Raw genomic sequence first — 24,343 nt, 5'->3', positions numbered from 1 at the left:
AGAGGCTCCCGCGGTGGGAGAGTGAGCGAGGAGGCTGGAGCTGCCGCTGGACCGCGCGGTGGGTACCGCCTGCACGGCTGAACTCAGAGTCTCGAGGTGGGGCGGGGGTCGAGGGTGGTCCGCGCTCTCCTCGGGCCTCGGCTCCTCCTTCTTTCCTGGGACGCGGGGGCTGGAGGGGCAGCCGGAGGGGCTGGAGGGCTGGGGCCCCCAGGCGGGAGGCGTCCACTCGCCGGCTCCGTTGTTGCCAGCGCCGGGGTGGCGGGGGAGTCGGGGCTGGGGTGGGGTGGGCAGGTGGGCGCCATGCTGGGTCAGAGCCGCTAAGCCCGCAGGAGCCCCGGGGCTGCGGCTCACTGGGGCTGTGACAAGTCCACCGTCTCCTGTGCCGCCAGCCGAGTCGGTAGGTCAGGTCGGGGTCGGGGAAGAACTTGTTGGCTGAGGTCTCCTGTCCTGTCCGTATGCTGCGGGGACAGGGCCATCGGGCAGGTCGGTGTGGGTGAGCATTTGGGGAGCCCACTGAGCGTTCAGGGGGGTCCAGTGAACATTGGGGGAGCCCGCTGAGCGTTTGGGGAGACTGGCGAGCAGTTGGCGTCCCCGGTGAGCGTTCAGGAGGCCCCGTGAGCATTTGGGGAGCCTGGCAAGCGTTTGAGGAGCCCGCTGAGCGTTCGCCGGGAGGCCGGGTGAGGAGGACGGGAACGTCGGGTGGGTTTGCCGGCTGTGTGCACGTCCATGCGCTCCTTCACCTGGGAGCATCCAGGCGGGTCATTGGGACTGGAACCTTAACTCATCTGGCAGCTGCTGCATTTTGTGAAATCCTCTCCTAGTGCTACTCTGAGTCCCATGTTGACGGAGAAGGCAAAGAATGGAGTGGCTGCAGCTGAGGAAGCGCTGGGTGGGGAAGGCATCGGGGTGCACAGGTGCACCCAGCTTACTCCCAGGGGTACTGGCCCAGGGCTGGAGGTTGAGCTGCAACTGGGGAGTGGGGATCGCCTGGGCGGTTCTGGGTTTACACTAGTGCTGAGCACACCTGAATCTGTACTTGGAAACCAGAGAGCTGGGGTCTGCAGTCAAGGGAGTGGACGGGTGACCCACACCCGTGTACCTGGGAGGTGGTGAGTGCCTGGCAAGTGCAGGATTGGTGTCCCCGGGGATGGGGTGATTTTCCTCCCACCATGGACAAACCCATGACCTCGGGAGGGAGCAAATGGGAGGATGAGGGACTTGTTACAAAGTGACCCAGATTCTGATGAAACAGAGGCCTGGGGGATGTGGGACAGGATAGGACAGGAGACTCAGTGGTCAGGTGACCTGGGTTATGGGGAGAGGCCTGGGGACATGGGGACAGGAGTGGACAGGACACGCTTAGTGTCATGTGACTTGTGTTTGGGGAGAGGTCTCCTCTGTGATGGGGATGCAGACACACACCCACAGGTGTCCCCACAATGGTGACAGACACACACACAGGTGCCCCCGCGGTGGTGACACAGGCATACCAACAGGTGCCCTACATGATGGGGGACATACATCCACAGGTGCCTCTACACCACCCACGCCTGGACCCTGCAATAAGTGTCTTGCTGTATGTCACCCTTGCAGTCCCTTGAGGCCTATGAAATAAAATCAAATCCTGGCTAGAAAGGAGACTTTTATTTCAAAAGGATTATTGTGAGGAGGAGGGGGGACCATTACAAGGGGGTGAGAGTTGGGGAGGGACTATTCCAATAGAGGGGGTACTCTTACTGCAGAGGAAGGACTATATCTGTACAAGGGGCAATATTACTGTAAAGAGGTGACTAATATGATAGAGGGGGGAATATGACAATCAATGGGGGCTATGACCATGTGGGGGGATATTACTGTGAAGAGGGCACTCTTACAATAAAGACTACTACTGTAGTGGGGGGACTCTTACTGTAGAGGGGGGATTCTACAATGGGTGGGACTATGATAACGTGGGGAGCTGTTACAGTAGAGGAGGGACTGTGACAATAGAGGGGGGACTTATAATAAAGGGGACTATTACATAGAGGGGGACCATTCTGTAGAGGGCGACTATTACAGTAGAGGCAACACTGTTTCTGTAGAGAGTGGACTTTTACCAGAGGGGGGACTATTACAATAGTGGAGAACTATTCCTGTTGAGAGGGGACTATTATAGTATAGGTGAGACTGTTACAATAGATGGAGGTCTTTTGCCGTAGAGGGGGGACTATTACTGTACAGAGGGGACTATTACAAAAGAAGTGGGACTTTTACAATAGAGGACTGTTACTGCAGAGGGGGAACTATGACAGTACAGAGGGGACTATTACTGTAGAGTGAGGACTGTGGCACTAGAGTGGAGCTATTAGTGTAGAGGGGGGACTGTGGCAATAGAAGGGGACTATTACAATAGAGGAAGACTATTACTCTAGAGGGGGGACTGTTAGTCTAGAGGGGGGACTGTTACTGTAGAGGGGGGACTGTGGCAATAGAGGAGGATTATTACTCTCTGGGGAGGGGTTGTTACCAAAGAGGTGGGATATAACAATAGAGGAGGATTATTACTGTAGAGGGGGGATATAAGAATAGAGAAGGACTGTTGCTGTCGAGCAGGCACTATGGCAATAGGGATAACTCCCAACAAGGTTTGCAAGCATCTGGATAGTTGGGACAAAGGAGGTTTCTCCATGGAGGGGTGCAAACACAAGTATAAAGGCCCGGGTGTGAGGTTGGCTTGAAAGGTAGCCTGATGGCACGTGGATCAGAGACCCCGACTCAGGAGGTGCTCTGAGAAGGGCTTCTGCCAGGCAGAGGACAGTGGTTGGCTGCAGTCTGGGACGGGGAGGATGGGATCGTGTGTGTAACCAGCCCTTGTTCTGACTGACCCTCGGAAGGAGTGGGTCAGTTCCTGGCTGATGAGCCCAGGGAGGGACTGGGTCTGTGTGGCTGGTCAGGAAAGGGGGGACCCTGCGTCTCAGCTGAGTCTTTGTGGGGAAGGGTCTTTGCGGGAAGCTGTTTCCCGGACACAGAGGGTGAGGGGGTTTGGACCTTCAGGTCAGCTTCAACATTGTCGAAAGGCAATGGGCTGTGACAGGAGGAAGGGAACACTCAGATCCTAGGCTGTGACAGGAGGGGGGGGTCACTCAGACCCTGACCTGTGCCAGGAGGGAGAGGACATGCCACAAACATAGGAGAGAAGACCCTGTTTATTCTGGAACCAGCATGAAACCACAGTGGGGCGCGCCTCACAGGTGGCATCAGGGGCAGACCCGCTGAGAGGCTGCAGAGAAGGAAGAGTCTTACCCTCTATGCAGCTGAGCGGAGACCACCTGCTCCATCCATGTTCCCAGATAAAACAGTCCCTGATTTCTTCATGATGGAGGCGAGTCTGTGTTTGGAACCAGGCCCCGCTGGAATCAGGTTTTCCTCCCTGGAGCTGGGAGTCAGGGTTTTTTCCTCCATTACATTTCTGAGACACGCCCAGTTCTGCAGGAAACATTCTGAGATGTGAGAGTGTCAGAGGCATGTCCGTCTTTAAAAGATGTGCACACACAGCTCAGAGAGACAGAGAAGGAATTCCCACGTTTTCTAAAATAAGTGTCCTAAGGAAAGGAAAGGGGGAAGTCGTCCTTTATTCCCGGAGAATGAAGCCCCGAGGTTTGAATTTAGATTTGCTCTTACGCTGCCCAGTGTGAGCCCCAGGTGGGCTGTGTAGAAACCGAGCTCTCCTGCCTGCTTTGCAAATCCGTCTGCACTGTGGATGGATGTTTTCTGTTCTGTCTCAAGGTAGATGAGGCCCCAGGAATTATTTCACTCAGTGGAGGATTAAAATTGCAAAGCAACGTGCTAGTGATAGAACAGTCACCCCCCCCCACCCCCTTTCTGGAACAACTGCCGCTAATATTAGTCACAGGCAAATCAATCAGGTGTGTGCACTTGAGGATGCCGAGCAGGTGGGCAGGCCTAAGGGAGGTACAAGGTAGGTACAGGGAAGGGGTGATCTTTCCACTTTCAAGTTCACATTTTAGCTGGATTCTCCTGGACCCTGTAGATGGAGATGTCTGTGTGCCTCTAAGGTGCAGGGGCAGTCTTAAAACGTAGGGGCTCTAGTGACTGTACGTGGGGGTGATGTTTGTTCATTCACTCAGCAAACCTGTGTTTGGGGTCAAGGAGTGTGTCGAGGGCCTGCAATGCAGGTGTCAGGCAAGCTCCCTGTTGGGGGGGGACTCTGGAATTTCTCTGGGGGAGGGGCTTGGGTCCCTGTGGACACCCGGCCGGGTCACCACCCATTCCTTCCTTCCTTCCTTTATTCCTTCCTTTACTCAGGCATGAGTGAGGCTGAGGTCTGTTGGGGTGACCCTTTCTCCTGTGGTGATGGTGCCCGGATGCAGACATCCTGGAGTAACAGCATCCTTGTCTTGTTCTCACGTGAGGGTGCCCAGCTTCACCATGGTCGTAACTGTGGACCTGCTGGTCGGACACACTGTGTTCCTCTTCCTCCGTCTCACAGGAGCTCTGCCCACTGCCCTCGCTGACATCTGAGTGTGCAAAGTGGCCGTGTTTATCCAATTTGGCAAGTTGTGGAATTGAGGTAAAGGTCTGGAAAATCCAAACCCCTGGACACCTGGGTTTTGGGTGTGAGTCCAGCCGATGTTTCAGGGTCCGGGTTCTGCCAGGGGCTGGTGACGGGGTCGGGGGCAGGAGCGTGCTGGCCAATGTTCAGGACGCCGCTCTCCAAGGAAAGAAGAGGCAGCATGCGTGCACAGTTTATGAAATAAGATGATGTGAAGGAGAGTGGTACACAGATAACAGAGATGATAATATGCTGATATCATGTAATAACAGGTAACACACAATCCTCTATTATCAATGGTCTTTCCCAAAAAGGTGCATGTATGGGCACATATGTTTATTAGCTAAACTGATATACAGGATGTGTAGCACACAATTCACAAAAAATACTAATGGACAGGACTCTGGTATAGATTCCAGAGAGCCCAGGGCCTCATGGGATGCTTTTGTGGATGTTTGCCCGGCTCCTGTTTCCCCATCACCCATGGTCCCGTAGTCGATAACACGAGAGCGGTTCTGACATTGCCTGGTATTTTCTTGTAATTAAGGAGTAAGACTATGAACTCCACGTGTGAAGAACCTCACTCCTTCCTCCTTGACGTCAGCAGCCTCTGCGGAATCGCGTCCTGGGTTTTGGATGCGGAAGTGTTCTCTCGGTCTTTGCAGTGCAGCACCGCAGACACGTACCTGTGCACCTGGTCTGCACGAGTCACACTTTCCCCATCACTTTCTAAGTCTAGACCATCAACAAAACAGTCAACCAAGGCTGGGTTGTGGCAATTGCCGTTTCTGTGGTGTAGATGTTCCCAAGTATTTCCACAGTGGCCATTTTCAGGTTTCCAACGTGATGTTCCTGAACTTGGAGTCAGGAAGAACCCCAGAGAGCGTTTCCACCACACACACTATGGGTGGGAGGGGGTAAGAGCAAACAGGGACGGTGGTACATGCAGTACGATAACCAGTGAGGTCTACAGTAGTAGTGGTGAGTTTTGAGAATTTGCTGCCTTTATTGTGAATATAGTTTATGCAGTGTAAGGTTGTAAGTTAACTTCTAACAGTAGCTGTGGTTACCAATGGCGCACGCCATTCCTGAAGATGCCAGTATGGCTTTCACGATGGATGGCAGCCACCTCCGGTGCCCTCTCCCCTTCCAGGTCCAGTACCTGGAACCCAGAAGTTAAAATGAGAAAAGACAGACTAACAAGAGAAAAAAAATTTTTGAATGACGTATGTAGGTGCGGGAGTTTATAAAGCAATGTTACTCAAGGAGGCAGTGAGAACTGGGGAGTTAAATACTATCATGGGCTGGACAGAAGGAAGGGGTTCGGGGGGAGTATTTAATGGGAAGGCGGCCAGGAAAGCACAGTGAACAAGGGTGTTTAGTGGGGTTTGTGATGCAGATTCAAGTTGGTGACTTTTTTATTGATGAGAGTTGTTAAGCGGCCTCCTCGTCCAGGTATGGGAGAAGGAGAGGGCCCTACAAATGGGCATTTTCTTTTTCTTTTCTTTTCTTTCTTTCTTTATTTTTGGCTGCGTTGGGTCTTTGTTGCTGTGCGCGGGCTTTCTCTAGTTGCGGCGAGCGGGGGCTACTCTTTGTTGCGGTGCGCGGGCTTCTCATTGCGGTGGATTCTCTTGTTGCGGAGCACGGGCTCTAGGTGCGCAGGCTTCAGTAGTTGTGGTGCGTGGGCTCAGTAGTTGTGGCTCACAGGCTTAGTTGCTCAGCGGCATGTGGGATCTTCCCGGACCAGGGCTTGAACCCGAGTCCCCTGCATTGGCAGGCGGATTCTCAACCACTGCACCACCAGGGAAGCCCGAGCATTTTCTTTATCAATGTGAATTTCCTTTACATACAGAATGCTTGTGCCCTGTTCTTAGAGCGTTTCCTGAGTCTCCTGGTTCTCAGTGGCCTTCCCCTCAGAATAATCCTTACGCCAAACGGGCACATTTTGGGTTGGTGAGTTCTGGTTCCCTTCATTTGAAACCTAGTGGTTTTCCCTTAAAAGCAAATGGGGAATCCCCATGAGATCCCGGGAGTTACCTGAGCCCCTGCGTCTGGGATCACTGAGACCTGGCCCAACTCAGGATACAGAAGGACACAGATGCCAGTCAATACTCCAGTTGGCTGTGAAGGGGGCCCAGTGGGGTGGGTGGTCTAGAGGGGTGCAGACCTGCCCCTGTTCTCCTAATAAGGACAGCAGAGGTGTGTGTCCCTGCATCGGGGCTGACCACACTCCTACTTAGGGTCCCTAGGATGCAGCCATCCCACACTGCAGAGTCCTGAGGGTGGGGTTTTGGGGTCTGAGCCCTGGCCCTGATCCACAAGCATTTCAGAAATCTGCGTGGGGGATGGGTGGGCCATCGTAGCTGATGGCACAGGGATGGAATCACTCCCGTGTGTGCTGCGTGGCAGAGTACAGCTCCAGCCACCTGGACACTTGCAGCCTGAATGTCACATGCCCCCCAGGTGGCCTGGGGTCCCACGCTCACACCTGGGGGGACGTTTATAAGACAAGGCATGAGCTGAGAGAGCCTCAGGACAGGCTGTGAGAGAAGATGTAGGCAGGGGTGCTAGCTGAGTGTCTCATCGATGGGTAGAGGGTTGGTCTCTGTTGCTGCTGAGGCAGAACAAGAACATTGGGGGCTTGGCTCTTGGTGTACTTGATGTGTAGGACATGAAAAACTTTTCCTCTACCCTCTTATGTTCTGTACCTGAGATCTGCGAATTAAACTGACAAACAACAGGTTAACAGGAGCAAAAGGTTTATTATGTCTGTTTACAGAGCCCTTCACAAAAAAGAATCAGAGACACAAAGAGACAGTTAGACTTAAGGACTTGTGTGCCTGTTAACAAAGGTTGATAAGTTTCTGGAGAACTGACGAGACAAAGGAAAACAGGTTTCAGTTTCTAGGGGCAGGAAGTTGTGGGAAGGTAAATAAACAGGGGAAAATCATGGAAGACAGAGCTGATTTAGTGAGGTTATGCAGACTGAAGCCGGTACCTTCTCAGATGATAAGATTCTTTCTCCCCTTCCTGGTACAGGAAAGGGAGGGGGACATCCTCACAAAGGGATCAGGCAGATGGAGGAGGGCAGACTTTTTGCTGCTTCTCAATCATCTCAAAGTAACCCTTATGCCAAAGTGGCATATTTGGGGTGGCAAGTTCTGATCCCCCACAGCTGTAAACAAAGAGTTTCTAACAGCTGGAAATGGTACCGGTGGATGGGCCTCCCCCAGACTAGAGGGGACACTTCCTCACCAGAGGAGAGGGTCCAGAATGTTGGGGTGATGGCCAACACGCTGCATGGTTATTGTGGGCCCCAGTTCTGAGCACCTCATACACTTTAGCTCACGGAATCCACCCTACGATGCTCTGAGATGGGCACTATTACCAATCCTATTTTACAGATGAGAAACCAAGGCACGGATGGTGGGGTAACTGGTCCAAGGGTGGCTTGCTGGTGGTGGAGCTCAGGTGCAAACCCAGCTCTTCACCACTTCTCACAGAGGACGGTGTCTGTGTTTCCTGGGGCTACTGTAACAAACACCACAGACTTCGTGGTTAAACAACAGGCATTTATTGTCTCATGGGTCCCAGAGGCTGGAGCTCTGAGTTCAAGGTGTTGGCAGGGTTGGTTTCTCCTGCGGCCTCCCTCTTTGGTGTGTAGACAGCTGTCTTCTCTTCCTGCTGTGTCCTCTCTCAAAGAGAACTAGAGCCAGATGGTGATGAAGGCAGCAAAAACAGATTTTATTCAGGAGCTACTGCAATGGGGGAAAAGAAGACTCTGTATAGAACCAGGCTCCATTCTGAATTCAGCGTGGGCAAGGGGTTTACAGCCAACGAGCAGAATGAGGGGGCACAGATGGACTCTTGCTATGAGTATACATTGGGGGTCAGCGGGGATTCTGGCTAAACTGATCTACCGGGATCCTTGCAATCAGACATCACCTGGGGGGGGTGTGTGGTGGAGGATGAGGAACCAATCAGATATCCAGGGTGACCAGGTACCTGGGCTGACCAGGTTTCTGGGGTGACCACATATCGAGGGAGGGTCTCGCTGCAGAGGAGAAGAGAACATCTTTTTCTCTGCCCATCTTGGGTTCTCTGGCGGGGGCCCCATACACAAGACGGGCCAAGGACAGATCAACAAGAGAAAGGCACACACAAGTTCATTAGGTTCATGTTAGTTCACAGACGCATTCATGATGTCGCACATATGCAGGGGGGCACCCACAGATGGCCGCCCCAAGAGTGAATAGAACTCCGGCTTGTCACCCAACTGGGGCTGTACGAAGCAAAGGGTTTTGGGTTTCTTTTGAGGTGAGTAAGTTACGGGAAGGCAGCTGGAAAACTGTGGTGAACTTGAGCATGCTTCGTATGAGTGTGCATAGTTCATTTCTACATCTGCTTGTGATGTCCTTCAGGTTCTTTCAGGTTTGGCTCCTGTGGCTGCAGAGTCCATGACTGTGTGTCCTGGTGCAGTGCTCATGGGTTTGTGTTTAACTGGGAGCAGCAGTGTGGGTCTGTGTGCAGGGACTTCGCTATCTGAGGCCAGATTGTTTCAGAAGTGGTTGCGTGCCCGCCATGTACCAGGCTTCCCATTGCTCCACATCCTGCTCATATTTGATACCGTGTTTTTTAAAAAATTTATTTATTTATTTATTATTTATGGCTGTGTTGGGTCTTCGTTTCTGTGCGAGGGCTTTCTCCAGTTGCGGCAAGCGGGGGCCACTCTTCATCGCGGTGCGCAGGCCTCTCTCTGTCACGGCCTCTCCTGTTGCAGAGCACGGGCTCCAGACGCGCAGGCTCAGTGATTGTGGCTCACGGGCCTAGTTGCTCCGCGGCATGTGGGATCTTCCCAGACCAGGGCTCGAACCCGTGTTCCCTGCATTGGCAGGCAGATTCTCAACCACTGCGCCACCAGGGAAGTCCTGATACCGTGTTTTTAATGTCTGCCAGTCTGGTAGGTCTATGCATAATTTTTTCTTATGGTTTTAATTCCCTGGGTTATTAGTAAAGTGTGCATCTTGTTGCATTCATGGACTATTTACTGTTTTTTTTTTAAGTTTTAAAAATTGTGGTCAAATGCACATAACATAAAATTTACCATCTTAACCATTTTTAAATGCACATTTCAGGGTCATGAAGTAATTCACACTGTTGTGCAACCACGACTACCATTGTCCTCCAGAACTTTTTCATCTTGCAAAACTGAAACTGTCCCCATTAAACACTAACTCCCCATTCCCCCTCCCTCAGCCCCTGGCACCCACCCTCCTCCTTTCTGTCTCTATGGATCTGACTGCTCTAGGGGCCTTGTGTGAGTGGATCAAACATTATTTGTTCTTTTGTGTCTGGCTTATGTCACTGAGAATAATGCCCTCAAGGTTCATCCATGCTGTAGCATGTCAGAATTGCCTTCCTTTTTAGGCTGAATAATATTCCATTGAATGGATGGACCATGTTTTGCTTCTCCATTCATCCCTCAAAGGACATGTGTACTATCTACATTAATTTCTCATGTCTTATAATATTTGTGGAATAACTTCAGAAAGTCCTATGAATCAAAAATCATTTCCATTAACTTTTTTCTTAAACTTTTTATTTTGAAAAACATCAGAGCTAAGAAAAAGGGAAGAATATATATGAGCTCCACTTGTGTTCAGGAATTAACGCTTTACAGTATTCACTTTATTCTGTGTGTGTGTGCTGTGCGTGTGCGTGTGCATGTGCCTGTGTGTATACATTTGCTGTGCATGTGCATGTATAGGTGCGTGTGTGCATTTGCACATGTACACGTTCGTGTGCGTGTGCATGTGTGCTATGCATGCATGTGCATATGTGTTCCTATGCTAGTGTGTGTGTATATTTGTGCTGTGCACGTGCGTATGTTAGTGTGCTGTGCCTGCCTGTGCGCACACCTGTGTGTTTGCCGGAACCACTTGCAAGTTGGGTGCAGGCTGCTTTGGGCCCCAGATATGTCAGTACGTACCTGCTCAAACAATCCTACGTAGCCACGTAAAGGTCACAAATCTCGGGCATTTAAATGGATGGAGCAGGATGTCCTAATGCAGAATCTGTCTTCCAATCACCGAACTGTCTCAGTAACGTCCTTCATACCTTCTTTAAGCCCCATTCAAGGTCCAGCTTAGGCCCCCATTACATTCAGTCATCTGCCCTGGGTCCCCTTTAAGCTACAACATCACAGTTGGAGAGCCTGGCCAGGGCTGGGGGGTGCCCCTCCCGTTGGCCTGGCCTCCAGGTCCTGAACTTAGCTCCTGTGTTCCGATCGCTCAGCAAGGCCCTGACTAGGATGGGGCCACCACCTCTTTCCTCGGAGGGTCCCGTCGCCCTGTCAAGGGAGTTCATTCTCCCCAAACTCAGCATCAGGAGTGGGGGGCGTGTGACAGCCCCCACTGGGTCTCCTTCACGTGAGACCCTGTGCTTTTGAAAGAGCAGGCACCCTGCACGTGGCGGGGGGGGGGGATGTGGGCCCCCGGGTGGCCAGGCAGGTGGAGACGGGCTGTTGCCAGAGGAGCTTGGCCCGTGGGTTCTCCGCTCGGATGGCTTCTGCGCCCCAACCTCTCCCCGTGTTCTCCCCTTGAAGATGGTGCGGTGCTTGTCCCAGATGTCAGCACTGGTGCATGCAGTCACCTGGCTGGGTGCTGTAGGAGCTGTCAGCGCCCCCCCACCCTACACCGCCGGGAAGCAGGACCTGAGTGCGGTGCTCTCGGCTGCCGTGAGCGCGCTCCCCGGAATCACCCCTGGGATGGACTGTCCTGCCTGGGCTTCCGGTGCAGCCACCTCCTGCGGGGAGCCTGGGGCGCTGGAACCAGGCCACTTCTGGTCTGTCCTTGCAGAAGACTGGGCTGCACTACAAGAAACTCCTGGCTTACCCTTGGATCCTGACCATCACGTGGCCAGAGAAATTGGTAACGTTTTGGTTTTGCATGCTGAAATGTTGAATGACAGAAAAATTGTGTTCAGTTTCCTGATGCGGGTGAAGTGTGGAGCCTGATGTTGATTTATTCTCCAAGAAATGTACATCCCAGTTCCCGCATGACGGGGAGGCCCCTGTCTCATCCAGAGATGAGAGACCCCACGTGTGTGACCTGTGCCTCCTAGGAGAGCAGTCCTAAGGAAGTTTAAACCTGGCCAAATTCTGTTTACACAGTAGATTTAGATCTGTCCATGCCCTGTCTACACTTAGTATGTTTAAACCTGACCATGTGCTCTCTACAATGAGAACAATTTAGACCTGACTGTGTTCTGCGTACACTAGAACGTGGAGACCTGGGTAGAGATGCGGCCTCAGTCCTGGGAACTTCAAGATGGATGTGGAGACCTGGGTAGAGACCTGGCCTCAGTCCTGGGAGCTACAGGGGGGGATGTGGGGTCCTGGGTAGAGACCCAGCCTGGACTCAATACTGGGAAGCTCTGTGCCTGCATCTGAACGTCAGTGCTCAGACGTCTGGGGTCTGGAGCTGAGGCGGGCTTGTCTGGGTAACAGCCTCTGCGCTGAGTGTGGTTACATGGCCCTCCCTGGGGTCAGTGCTGTGGTAGGGGCCTTGTCCTTACTCCTGTGAGGGTCACCTTCCCTGGGGCTCGTGGAGACTCCTCAGGTGGGATACCTGGTAATTATTCCAATTCACCAGCACGCACAGGCCAGTAAGGAGGCAGGTTTACCTGGTGAATTGATTGCTGGGCACATGGATCTGGGCTTAAGGCCGACTGGCAGCAGGTGAGGTTGCTGCTGTGATCTCCTTCTGGTCGACAATCCCTACTCAGCAGAGTCTGGACCTGCCCCTCCTCTTTCAGCCCTGCTGTCCCGTGAGTTTTCTCAACACCTCAGTGAGAAAGGAAAAGGCCGAGCCTGCCAGAACCAACGTAGTGTGTTCAACTTTAGCATGAAAGTTTTAAAAACATTTAAAATAGCACAGGACCAAAGTTAAAACAGGAGGGGACTGACTTCTTGGGACAAGTGTCGGGAGAGGAAACGGACCCTACACTTCTTTTCACAGTCCTAGGAGGTCATGGGGACCCGGCTTGTTCACACATTGGGGGTCCACCCAGCACAGCCATGGTGTCCTGACCGAGGTGGATGTGTGACCCTGGGTGCGGGGTCTGGGGAGGTGGGGTCACTCTAGTGTGTGGATGTGTGACCCCAGGTGAGGGTCTGGGGATTGTGTGGGTCTCACCCCATCTACATGGGTCAGGATCACGTGTAGGGGGAGACGCCATATCTGCTCTTTGCCTGCAGTGTGTCTTGTCCCCTCTGAGATTTCCAACATCTGAATTGAGGGTGTTGCCCTGATTAACCTGTGGTCCCTTTTCTTCTCTTGATCTTGTCGTGTTAATATGAGGACAGGCACCTGTGAGCCGGTTGCTGCTCTGTGTTCTGCTGAGTGATCAGTAACCCTTGGTGGTGTCATATTAATATCACAGCATATCATATAGCATATCTAATCCATGGGGGTCACACTGTCTGGGCTCCCCTGGACAGAGCTCAGGTAGCACAGATGAGCTCCCCTAAGAATGGTCCCTCACGTGCCATGGGAGGGTACCATGACGGCCCCCGAGGTGGGGGATGGTGCTTGGGCCTTGCACATTTGTGATAAAGGGGAGTTGAATTGGAATCTCAATTAACAAGACATCATATAAAAAATTTATTTTTTAAAAATTATTTATTTATTTATGGCTGTGTTGGGTCTTCGTTTCTGTGCGAGGGTTTTCTCTAGTTGTGGCAAGTGGCCACTCTTCATCGCGGTGTGCGGGCTTCTCACTATCGTGGCCTCTCTTGTTGCGGAGCACAGGCTCCAGACGCGCAGGCTCAGTAATTGTGGCTCACGGGCCTAGTCGCTCCGCGGCATGTGGGATCTTCCCAGACCAGGGCTTGAACCCGTGTCCCCTGCATTGGCAGGCAGACTCTCAACCACTGCAGCACCAGGGAAGCCCTAAAAAATTTATTTTAAGTGAACTAAAACACACATCAGGGACTTCCCTGGTGGCACAGTGGTTGAGACTCCACGCTCCCAGTGCAGGGGGCCCGGATTCGATCCCTGGTCAGGGAACTAGATCCCACAAGCATGCTGCAACTAAGGAGCCACGAGCCACAACTAAGGAGCCCACCTGCCACAACTAAGACCCAGCACAACCTAATTAATTAATTAATTACTTTTAAAAAACATACAAAGAACTTTTAAAAGTCAAGAATCAGGAAAAAATAAAAAAACACACATCACATACCCTTGACCATCGTCACCATTTTAAGGGCACGTTTCCGAGGCATCAGGTACATTCACCTTGTCGTGGGGCCATCACACCATCCCTAGAACTTTTCATCTTGTAAAACCAAAATCCCATAACCATGGAAGTCTCACTCCGCACACCCTCCCACAGCCCTGGCACTGACGTCCACTTTGGTCCCTGAGTTGTCAACTCCAAGGCACCTGTTTGAGTGCAATCCTGCAGAGTTTGCTGTGAACAGGTCAGTTTGGAAGAGCCGACTTTCAGTCTGAAGCTCTGCCTGTTTGTATCTGAAGAACCTGCATTTCGGGGGAGGGTGTACAAGGGACAGCGCATCTGGGGTGCAGATGAGCCAGGACCTGACCAGCTGCCCGTGCTGCCTTCCGGTCCCATCTCTTGGGCTGTGCCTTATCTGTGTCATCCGTGTCCCCGCTGGCGCCCCTAGGATGCTGGTGTCTGAGTGAGATTCCTCTGGTGCCCCTGCTCCCCTCCCCTCTTCCTGCCGGTTGGGGAGGGGGCTGCTTGTTTGGTGGTCTCTGCTCCTGCGGCAAGAAGGACCCTGCAGGGCCGACCCGCAGAGCGTGGGGTGTGATCCCAAGAGCAAGGGGCCCTCACAGAACACAGCGTCGAGGTCGTGACAGGTGCTCAGGCTGCCTCATCACTGACATGGGATGTTCCCCAGATCCCGCTCAGGAGGGAGTAGTGGGTGGTCTGGGACCCCAGCGGCCCAGTTCCTATTGTGGAGCTGAGAGAGTGCGTCCGCCTTAGGCTCCAGATCTACGCCGAGCCTCAGCCATCTCCCTGTGTCCTGTCCTTGACTGCAGGAAAATGACTTCTGCTGACTGTTGTCCACAACATCGGCCTGGTCCTGTCAGTATCAGCGTTCTTTAATTTCGGCATCCTGGCATAGCTTTTTAGGCCTAAAGAAGGAACAGCTCATGAGTGTAAAACATTTTCAGATGAAACTAATATTCGATGACTATCTCTATCCTACTGAGTTGTTGAGTTCTCTTAGTCATAATTCTGGTTTTAGATCTGATGTGGGGATTATAGAGGAGTCAAAAATTTTTTTTTTAATTTTTTTTTTAACTTTGGGTTTATTTATTTATGGCTGTGTTGCGTCTTCGTTTCTGTGCGAGGGCTTTCTCTAGTTGCGGCAAGTGGGGGCCACTCTTCATTGCGGTGTGCGGGCCTCTCATTATCGTGGCCTCTCTTGTTGCGGAGCACAGGCTCCAGACGCACAGGCTCAGTAATTGTGGCTCACAGGCCTAGTTGCTCCGTGGCATGTGGGATCCTCCCAGACCAGGGCTAGAACCCGTGTCCCCTGCATTGGCAGGCAGATTCTCAACCAATCCGCCACCAGGGAAGCCCTAATTTTTAAAAATTTATTATTTTTTTGGCTGTGTTGGGTCTTTGTTGCTGCACACAGGCTTTCTCTGGTTGTGGAGAGTGGGAGCTTCTCTTCGTTGCGGTGCGCAGGCGTCTCATGCGGTGGCTTCTCTTGTTGCAGAGCATGGGCTCTAGGCGCAGGGGTTTCAGTAGTTGCAGCATGTGGGCTCAGTAGTTGTGGTGCGCAGGCTCAGTAGTTGTGGTGCACAGGCTTAGCTGCTCTGTGGCATGTTGGGATCTTCCCAGACCAGGGATCAAACCCGCGTCCCCTGCATTGGCAGGCGGATTCTTAACCACTGCGCCACCAGGGAAGTCCTGAGGAGTCTAAATTTAAATCTTCATAATCTGTGTATTTGTAGCTTCAGTATCATTCATGACTTGTAGATTTTATGTTAGGGAAGAGTTATTGATTTCATGTATCACGTAAAGGATTCGTAATGATGATAAGGCAGGTAAGATTAGAATGGTGGCTGGTAAATGGTTATCTCTACTTGTGTATCTAGCGTACCTGTATGAGTCGGTTTAGTTGTCAGTATTAGTAAAGTAATATAGAGGACTAGAGAACTTATCCAAAAACTGATTATTAATGTGTGATCATGAAGATGTAAAAGTTCTTCCATAATAGGTAATGTTGCATCCTGAGAGCCTAGATGAAATGGATATGCCATAGCGTTATACAAGATATTTGCCTATGACTTAACTTTTACAACGTTATGTAATTTTTTTTTTACTGGTATCTCACTTATTGAGAAAGACATAATGGTTGTGGTATTGGCTTGACACCAGTTGACAAGGATTCAATTCCTTCCTTCCTTATTGTATTTTATTTTTAAAAACTTTTTTTCTTCCTTCCTTTCTTTCTTTCCTTCTTTCCCACACTGCACGACTTGCAGGATCTTAGTTCCCCAACCAGGGATTGAACCTGGGTCCCGGCAGTGAAAGCACTGAGTCCTAACCACTGGACTGCCAGGGAATGCCCTCTCCTCTGATTTACAAAACCAGGGTAATAAATAGACTGCAGAGTCTTTTTTCTTCTTTTTTTTCTTTTGGCTGCACCACGTGGCTTGCGGGATCTCAGCTCCCTGAGATTGAACCCGGGGGCACAGCAGTGAAAGCTGGGACTCCTAACCACTAGGCCACCGGGGAACTCCCCGAAGAGTCTTCTTTTTAGGAGACTGTTTTCAATAATGCTTGTTATTGGTATAAGGACAAGAATTAAAAGAAAGTATAGAATAGATGCTAGTTCGGGTTTGTATAGCCAAAGAACGAAACCGAAGCTGAGATTGACGCAGCTCAAGTTCTATTCTGTGGCCAAAGAATGGAGAATTGGGAACTTAGTTCACAGATCATCTTGCCCATGTGGTAAGAGGGATTTGATCTTAAAGAGTAAAGACAAATGCAGGAGGAGTGAGGCTAGTGATGGGGAGGCACATGCATTAGTCTAGGGAAGGGGCAGGACTTTCCTGGAAAGGGGAGCCACACCCTTTTTATCCTTTCTTGGTCCGTATCTTCCAGTCAGGGCCACCAGTAGGTGTGTCATCCAGTAGCCAATGTAGTAAACTCAGTAGAATGAGACTGAGGGTCTGCTGGAGGTCAGATTCGTTGCCACCTTTGTTCCAGCTGGTTCTATCTGGCGTTTATCTCTTCCTATAGCTTCCTTCTTTTGTCTCCAGACCCCGTGACTTAAAGATACACGTTAATTCCTGTTCAAGTGGCGGTTGGTGGGTTTTGAGCAAAGAACTGGCACACCTCTGGCAACAAAATCCCCCCTTTTCTGTTACTGCTCCTCATTCTTGAGGGGTGCTGAAGGGCAATGCTCTGCCTTCTGAAGCTGCTTCCTGCTGAACACGGGCATAGTTTTCCCCTGGATTAGAGGAGCAGAACTGTTCCCTGTGTTGCCTAAAATATGTCACCAGGCTGTAGTCCCAGTTGCTTGTACCCATGTGTTTGTATCATCTGAAGTTTGATGGCTTCAAGCCGTTTGCTAACGAATTTGACAAGGCAATTAAGCAGGCAAGGCCCGAAGATGAGCAGAGGATAATAGCATAGTGGGCCAGGAAATGGAGGAAACCGGGTTAAGCTGGGGAGGCTCTGTTTGACCATATTCCAGATGGAGCTTGGATCTGGACTTTGTGTGTTATATCTGTGTTACCATTGAGCTTGCTCATATATCTCTTTTATGTTGACCTCAATCTGACCAGAGTTACTGACATACATGCAGCAGGTTTCATTCATAACTGCACAGACTCCCCCTTGCTCAGCCAGGAGGTCGTCAAGGGCTTGCCTATTGTTGAGAACAACATTTGCTAGTGAGTCCAGAGAAGTACAGAGTCCTTGTAAGGCATCCCCTATAGTTTTAGACAAGTCCTCAAGGGCCCGTGTGAGATTCTGTAGCGTGATTTCATGGTATGCAAAACCTCCTCAGGAGGCGGCCAGTCCAAGAGCAATCCCTACTCCTGCCAGAGTGAGTTCTATTTCCCTTGTATCTTGGGGCTGGGTGATATTATGGATGGTTATACCTAGGCTCCTCGAACTTAGCCGGCCTAGCATGCATTATGCACAAATTCGGCATTATCTAAGCAAGGGTAGGCTAGAGCCCACCCTGGAAAAGGGAAGGCGTTGGGGTTGTTCTGATGCGGCAGCTGGTTTACTCTCGGGCCACAAAGGAACAGGTACCCAGGGGGCGTGCGTGCCTGGTGCACCTCTGAGGAACTGAACCACCTCTGTAAGTGGCTAGCCCAAGAGGGGGTGCCCTTGCAGTGTGGGGAGAGAAGCCCACCTGCATAGCAGGGGTCACTGGGGGATTCTGGACTAGTGGCTTTTCCCCAGACCTCAGGAGGGCCACTTACTAAACCCCAGACAACCGGTGTCTTTCCTCCCCAATAAGTACATCTCCCATCTGGTCCCTGTGTGTATTCATTGAGTCCGTGCAGAGGGCACCAATGGGTGAGATTTCCATAGGAGTCAGTCCCGGGGCACTTAAATTGTGGGGTAATGGAAGCAGCAGTGAACAGAGTCCAGAGCAGCCCCCGGGTGTTACTGCACGTCCCTCCCTTTGGTAAGGGCTGCTCAGAGGGGCAGTGGCAGCGAGACAGAGACTGGTTACAGTGACGGCACTTTAGAGTGAGGGCTTTGTATTTGTTAGAGATGTTAATGCAAGGGGTGAGGTCCAAGCAGGGAAGCTGCATTAGGGATGGGATATGAACTTCAAGTGGGGAAGGTTTAGCAGACTCGTTAGCCAAGGTGAGAGTGAGGTTGTCATTCTTAGGGGTAAAATGTAATACCTTTAATCCATAGGCATCACTTTGTGGATGGGTGTGACAGACCAGCACTGGGATAGACTTTGTCCACGGGCTATAATCCGTGAGAAATTTACTATTGCACTGAATTCCCATTCCATGTGGACAGTTGTAAGAGAGCAGAGAAGAAAAAATAGACAATAATGGCTACTCATCCTGCTTCCAACGGTAATATCCCCGATATCCAGCATGGACAGAGGAGATGTCTGCCAGAGGGAGGGAGTTTGGCAGAACAGCAGAAGCGAAGTGAGGCAATAGCAATGACAAGGCCAACTGCTAAGCCTGCCCACCACATTACTTATCTATTGGTAAGTTAGTCCTTTTGAAAAGAAACTTAAGGTCTGTGACAGGTTCACAGGTGCTTTGAGTGGACGGCTCAGTAACTTCTTCCTTAGGTGTAGGTGCTGTTTTCACTCTGGTATGGTGGGCCCATGGAGTTATGCCCTGTAATTGTAAAGCAGAATAAGTAGTCCAGATTACTAGATAAGGTCCTGTCCACTTGGGGTCTAACTGGTCTTGTGGATTTCCAGCCTTCCAGGTTTTCAAATAAACCAATTTTCAGGGGAGAAAGGATGTAAGACGCTGTCCGAAGGGGAAGGCAGTTCCGGATTCAGGTAGGCATGTAAAGCTTTGATTATTTCCCCTGTCTGTAAGGTATATTTCTGCTGGTCCATATCCCTAAGATTGGTCTTGGAGCCGGGTCCTTCAGGAATGGGCCTCCTGTACATGGGCTCATATGGACTTAACCTGCGCTTTCCTTTAGGGGCTATTCACAGTCTCAAAAGGGCTATGGGGAGAAGGGAGATCCAGGGTTGATGACTGTCTTGACATGGTTTGTCTTGACATGGTTTGTCTTGACATGGTTTGGCTAAGTTTCTTTTGAGGGCTTGATTTATTCTGCTTTTCCTGAGGATTGTCATCTCCAAGTGGAGTGTAAACCCCATTTAATTCCTAGAGCTCTAGCGACTCCCTTAGTAATTTGGGAAACAAAGGCAGGCCCACTGTCATTCTGGATGGACTTAGGGAGCCCAAACCGAGGGATTATTTCCTTGAACAGGGCCTTAGAGACCTCCCAGGCAATCTCGATTCAGGTGGGGAATGCCTCCATCCAGCCAGAGAAGGTGTCAGTCAAAACCAGCAAGTTATCTAAAATTTCCTTATGTCCAGGGCATTACTGTAAAATCAGGTTGCCAGTCTTGACCTGGATATGTGCCTCTATACTGGATGGGGGTCACTCCCTTGACCTTGGTTGGGGGTTTGTGTTGGGCTTATTCTGGAGGCAGATAGGGCAAGCTTCAACCACCTGTTTAAGGAGACTATGGAAATTGGGGGGCAGTCATGGATTTGATGAGCCATTTAAAAAAAAATATTTATTTGGCTGTGCTGGGTCTTAGTTGCGGCACGTAGGATCTTCGTTGCAATGTGCAGGATCTTTAGTTGCGGCATGTGAACTCTTAGTTGCAGCATGTGGGATCTAGTTCCCTGACAGAGATCGAACCCAGGCCCCCTGCATTGGGAGCACAGAGTCTTAGCCAGTGGACCACCAGGGAAGTCCCTGATGAGCCACTGATATAGGGCCTCCTGCCCATAATGTGTGCTCTGGTGAGCTTCCAGGATGGCCTGCAGTGCAGTGGCTGATGGGAGGAACAGCTGCCCATGACTGTTAATCATCCACCTTGGGTATTCTGGGCTTTTCAGTGGTAAGGTTTTTGTCTCAGAGATAAATTGTAGCTCAGTTTTCCTGAATATCTCTCTTGCATACAGGAGGTACACACGTTATTAAACTTCTGAATGTTTTTCTCCAGTTCATCTGCCTTTCATTTTCATTACTACATGGGGGATCTCAATGAAGAACAAAGAAAGGTAGAGGGAAAATTATTTTCCCTTCCATATACATGCAGTGGAATAGCATTCAGAAATATAAAGGAATGAACCACCAACCCATGCAAAAAACATGAGTCTTACACATATATTGCTAAGTGAAAAAATCGAGTCTGAAGTGCTACACACTGTATGACCCCATTTATGACATTCTGCAACAAGTAAAACAGAGAGATGGTAAACGGGTTATGGGTGGGAGATTGAAATATTCCATAGGATACTTTAGTGATGAATACCTGCCACTATGCATTTGTCTAAACCCATAAATTTTTACAGCCCAACAAATAAATCATAATATATTTAATTTTAGTTATTTAGGATATGGGAGTGCCACAGGATGCATTACAGAATTTAACAAAAACTGATTTAGAAATGTATTAAAAAACCTCACTGTTGGTGGTGGGACAAAAAGTGCTGACCTCGGTAACTTTGGAAATGAATGGAATCTGTAGACTAAAGGGAACAGTGGACTCTACCTAAACAGTGGACTCTATTTTATGTTTTTGTTTCTTTTTTAAAAATTATTTATTTTTGGCTGTGTTGGGTCTTCGTTGCTGTGCGCAGGCTTTCTCTAGTTGAGGCAAGCGAGGGCTACTCTTTGTTGCAGTGCACGGGCTTCTCATTGCAGTGGCTTCTCTTGTTGCAGAGCATGGGCTCTAGGTGCGCGGGCTTCTGTAGTTGCAGCACGTGGGCTCAGTAGTTGTGGCTTGCAGGCTCTAGAGAGCAGGCTCAGTAATTGTGGCGCACGGGCTTAGTTGCTCCGTGGCATGTGGGATCTTCCCCGACCAGGGATCGAACACGTGTCTCCTACATTGGCAGGCAGATTCTTAACCACTGCACTATAGGGAAGTCCCTGGACTCTATTTCATAAAGTTCTTTCCCTGGGGGTAGGAGCTAAGAATGCTGAAACCACTGTATTTGTAATCTGGAATGGAGCAAGCGATGAATTCAAAAAATGACAGATAGTGAAAGCCAGGTTTCTCACCATTGGAGTAGGAAGTTACAGATAAGCAAAGGGAGAAGGTTACAATATCCATGTAATAATGGATCAGGTTGGTGGCATTTATGTAACCTCATCTTTAGCTTAACATGGATACAAACAGTTCCACATAGAAATGTTTATAGGACTTCCCTGGTGGCCCAGTGGTTAAGAATCTGCCTGCCAATGCAGGGGACACAGGTTCGAGCCCTGGTCCAGGAAGATCCCACATGCTGTGGAGCAACTAAGCCCATGCGCCACAACTACTGAGCCCGCGTGCCGCAACTACTGAAGCTCACGCGCTCCAGAGCTTGTGCTCTGCAACAAGAGAAGCCACCGCAGTGAGAAGCCTGTGCACTGCAATGAAAAGTAGCCCCTGCTCGCCACAACTAGAGAAAGCCCGCGTGCAGCAACAAAGACCCAATGCAGCCAAAAATAAATTAAAAAAAAAAAAGTTTATAGTTAGGTGTATATGCATAAGTTGGAATACATATTTCAATGCATTGTCAGCTGGGTACATTTAGCTTCCATATATAAGTTGTTTTTTTTTTTTTTTTTTAATAGCTACTTTATTTATTTATTTTATTTTATTTTTGGCTGTTTTGGGTCTTCGGTTCATGCGAGGGCTTTCTCTAGTTGAGGCAAGTGGGGGCCACTCTTCATCGCGGTGCAGGGACCGCTCTTCATCGCGGTGCGCGGGCCTTTCACTATCGCGGCCCCTCCCGTCGCGGGGCACAGGCTCCAGACGCGCAGGCTCAGTAGTTGTGGCTCACGGGCCCAGCTGCTCCGTGGCATGTGGGATCTTCCCAGACCAGGGCTCGAACCCGTGTCCCCTGCATTAGCAGGCAGATTCTCAACCACTGCGCCACCAGGGAAGCCCTGTTTTTTTTTTTTAAATGGGAGATCTTTTTTTTGTTGTTGTTAAATATTTATTTATTTATTTTGGCTGTGCTGGGTCTTAGTTGCGGCACGTGGGGTTGAGGAATTCTTAGTTGTGGCATGCATGTGGGATCTAGTTCCCCGACCAGGGATCAAACCCAGGCCCCCTGCATTGGGAGTGCAGAGTCTTACCCACTGGACCACCAGGGAAGTCCCCAAAGGTAAGTTTTTTAATACCATCGTCTAATAAAAGGAATCAGGGCTCTTTGAAGAAATGGCTGCTACTAGGACTGACAGAGTAAATATATGAGCCAGGATAATCTTGAATTATCAGAAAGTAAAGAAGTACCAAGAGAAAAAACCCCACAAGATGTTTTCATTTGACATAATTCCACCAGACAATGAAAAAAGCTCTCAATATGCAAAGCAAGAATGAATTAAGCACTCAAATACTGTACTGCTGAATTATAACCACAAGTATAAAATAACTATTCAGGTGTCCACACTAGTAAAATAAATGATTACAAACATTTTTATGAATTGGGTTGAATAGAAATGTCCTATGCAGAAGAATTCCAAATAACTGATGTAGACACACAGCCATCCATCAAGGAGGTAACCCAACCCTCTTCTGAAGTGTGGGTTCTTCCTAAATAAGACATACAGTATGGACACGGGAAAAATAACTTCACAGGGAAAACTGACAAACACAACCTCAGCCATGTGACCAAAGTTAACATGAAAGGTGATAAGCTGCCTTGAGAGCCTGCTCCTTTGACATAAAATGATGAGAATGCACTTGACGTCTCTGACCTAACTTCCTCAAAACCCATAAACCCAGTCTAATCATGAGAAAAACACCAAGTAAATCCCCATGCGGAACAGTCTACAAAATACCTGACGAGTCCTCAACCCTGTCGAGGTCATAGAAACAAGGATAGTCTGAGAAACTGTCAAAACCCAGAAGAGCCTAAACAGACATGATGACTATATGTCATGTGGTGCCCTGGTTGGGATCTGGAACATAAAAAGGTAGAACAAAGGGAACCAGAATAAAATATGGACTTCAGTTAATAAAAAGGTGTTAATATGTGTTCATTAATTGTGACAGTTCTGTAGGAAGCTAAAAGGGAGGGAAAACTAAAAGTCAAATAAGACAAAACCTATTGTATCAAACTGGAAATGTAGAGAAAATGGGTGATTTTGTAATAAAAACACATTAACAAAATGATTCTAAAATTAGGAAAATACAAACATACCAATTAGCCACCCAGGGACCTCTTTCCCCTGCTGGTTCTCCTCTCATTATGCTGGGGTTTCCCTCTCCTGGACAGGGAAGGAACAGGAACAGAGATGTCCAGCGGCTCCCCTACAATCTGACCCCACCCAGTATCTTCACCTTCACCCACCATGACCGCCTGAATGAGAACACCCTGCTAGAGGGAGTCTCAGGGATTATTGATTCTGATGTGTAAGCTAGGACTTTTTTGATTCCAAGGGACTGGACACACTTACTGATGTAAAAGTAAATTAATACATTTCTTAATGATAGAAATAAAATAGTACTTGCAAGAGGCAGTTATAGCAGTGGTTTTGGGCCTGGTGGGACAGGGGCTCATACTCTCATAGTGTGACCTGGTCCCTTTGTCCTACTAAGTGACTTTGTGGTGGCCCCATCCACAGGTACAGTCTCTATCTCTGCATCAGGGGCCTCCAGCAACTCCAGGCTGACGCCCACTCATGTCCATTCTACTGGGAAGGGTCTCTCCTTCTTTAGGTTCCATGAAAAGTCACAGCTTTAAAGACCTTTGCTCAGCTTGGGTCCCATTCTCATCCTTGAACCCACAAGAGGATGGAACACGGGACTGGCTAGACACAGATCACATGCCCATTTCTGAGGTGAGCGGAACATGGGATCAACCCTCCACAAAAGTGTGGACTGGAAGCAGGTGGAATGTAATTCCCAAAAGCTGAGATGCTGAGAACAGATGCTGGGCTGGGGGAAGTAGCAGATCCACAGCACTGACAGCCCACTGCACAGCACAGAATCTGAAGCCCAAGGAAGGAAACGGTTCACTTAGGGTCAGGGGCTGTGGCCACCCTTCCAGTGCTCTTGCTGTC

General features: G+C 49.9%; 1 long non-coding RNA gene across 1 annotated transcript in view; it reads left to right on the top strand.

Annotated features, from left to right (window-relative positions):
- LOC132354819 (uncharacterized) overlaps positions 1 to 24,343 on the top strand; it is a 32,026-nt gene continuing 7,683 nt past the window's right edge. The window contains exons 1-2 of the long non-coding RNA XR_009499421.1: positions 1 to 58; positions 19,014 to 19,097. This is a non-coding gene — a long non-coding RNA (uncharacterized LOC132354819). The remainder of the gene's footprint in view (positions 59 to 19,013; positions 19,098 to 24,343) is intronic.

The sequence above is a fragment of the Balaenoptera ricei genome, chromosome 20, assembly GCF_028023285.1.
Source record: "Balaenoptera ricei isolate mBalRic1 chromosome 20, mBalRic1.hap2, whole genome shotgun sequence".
Taxonomy (NCBI): domain Eukaryota; kingdom Metazoa; phylum Chordata; class Mammalia; order Artiodactyla; family Balaenopteridae; genus Balaenoptera; species Balaenoptera ricei.
Note: the sequence above shows the minus strand (reverse complement) of the source record. Positions and strands in the feature narration are given on the sequence as shown.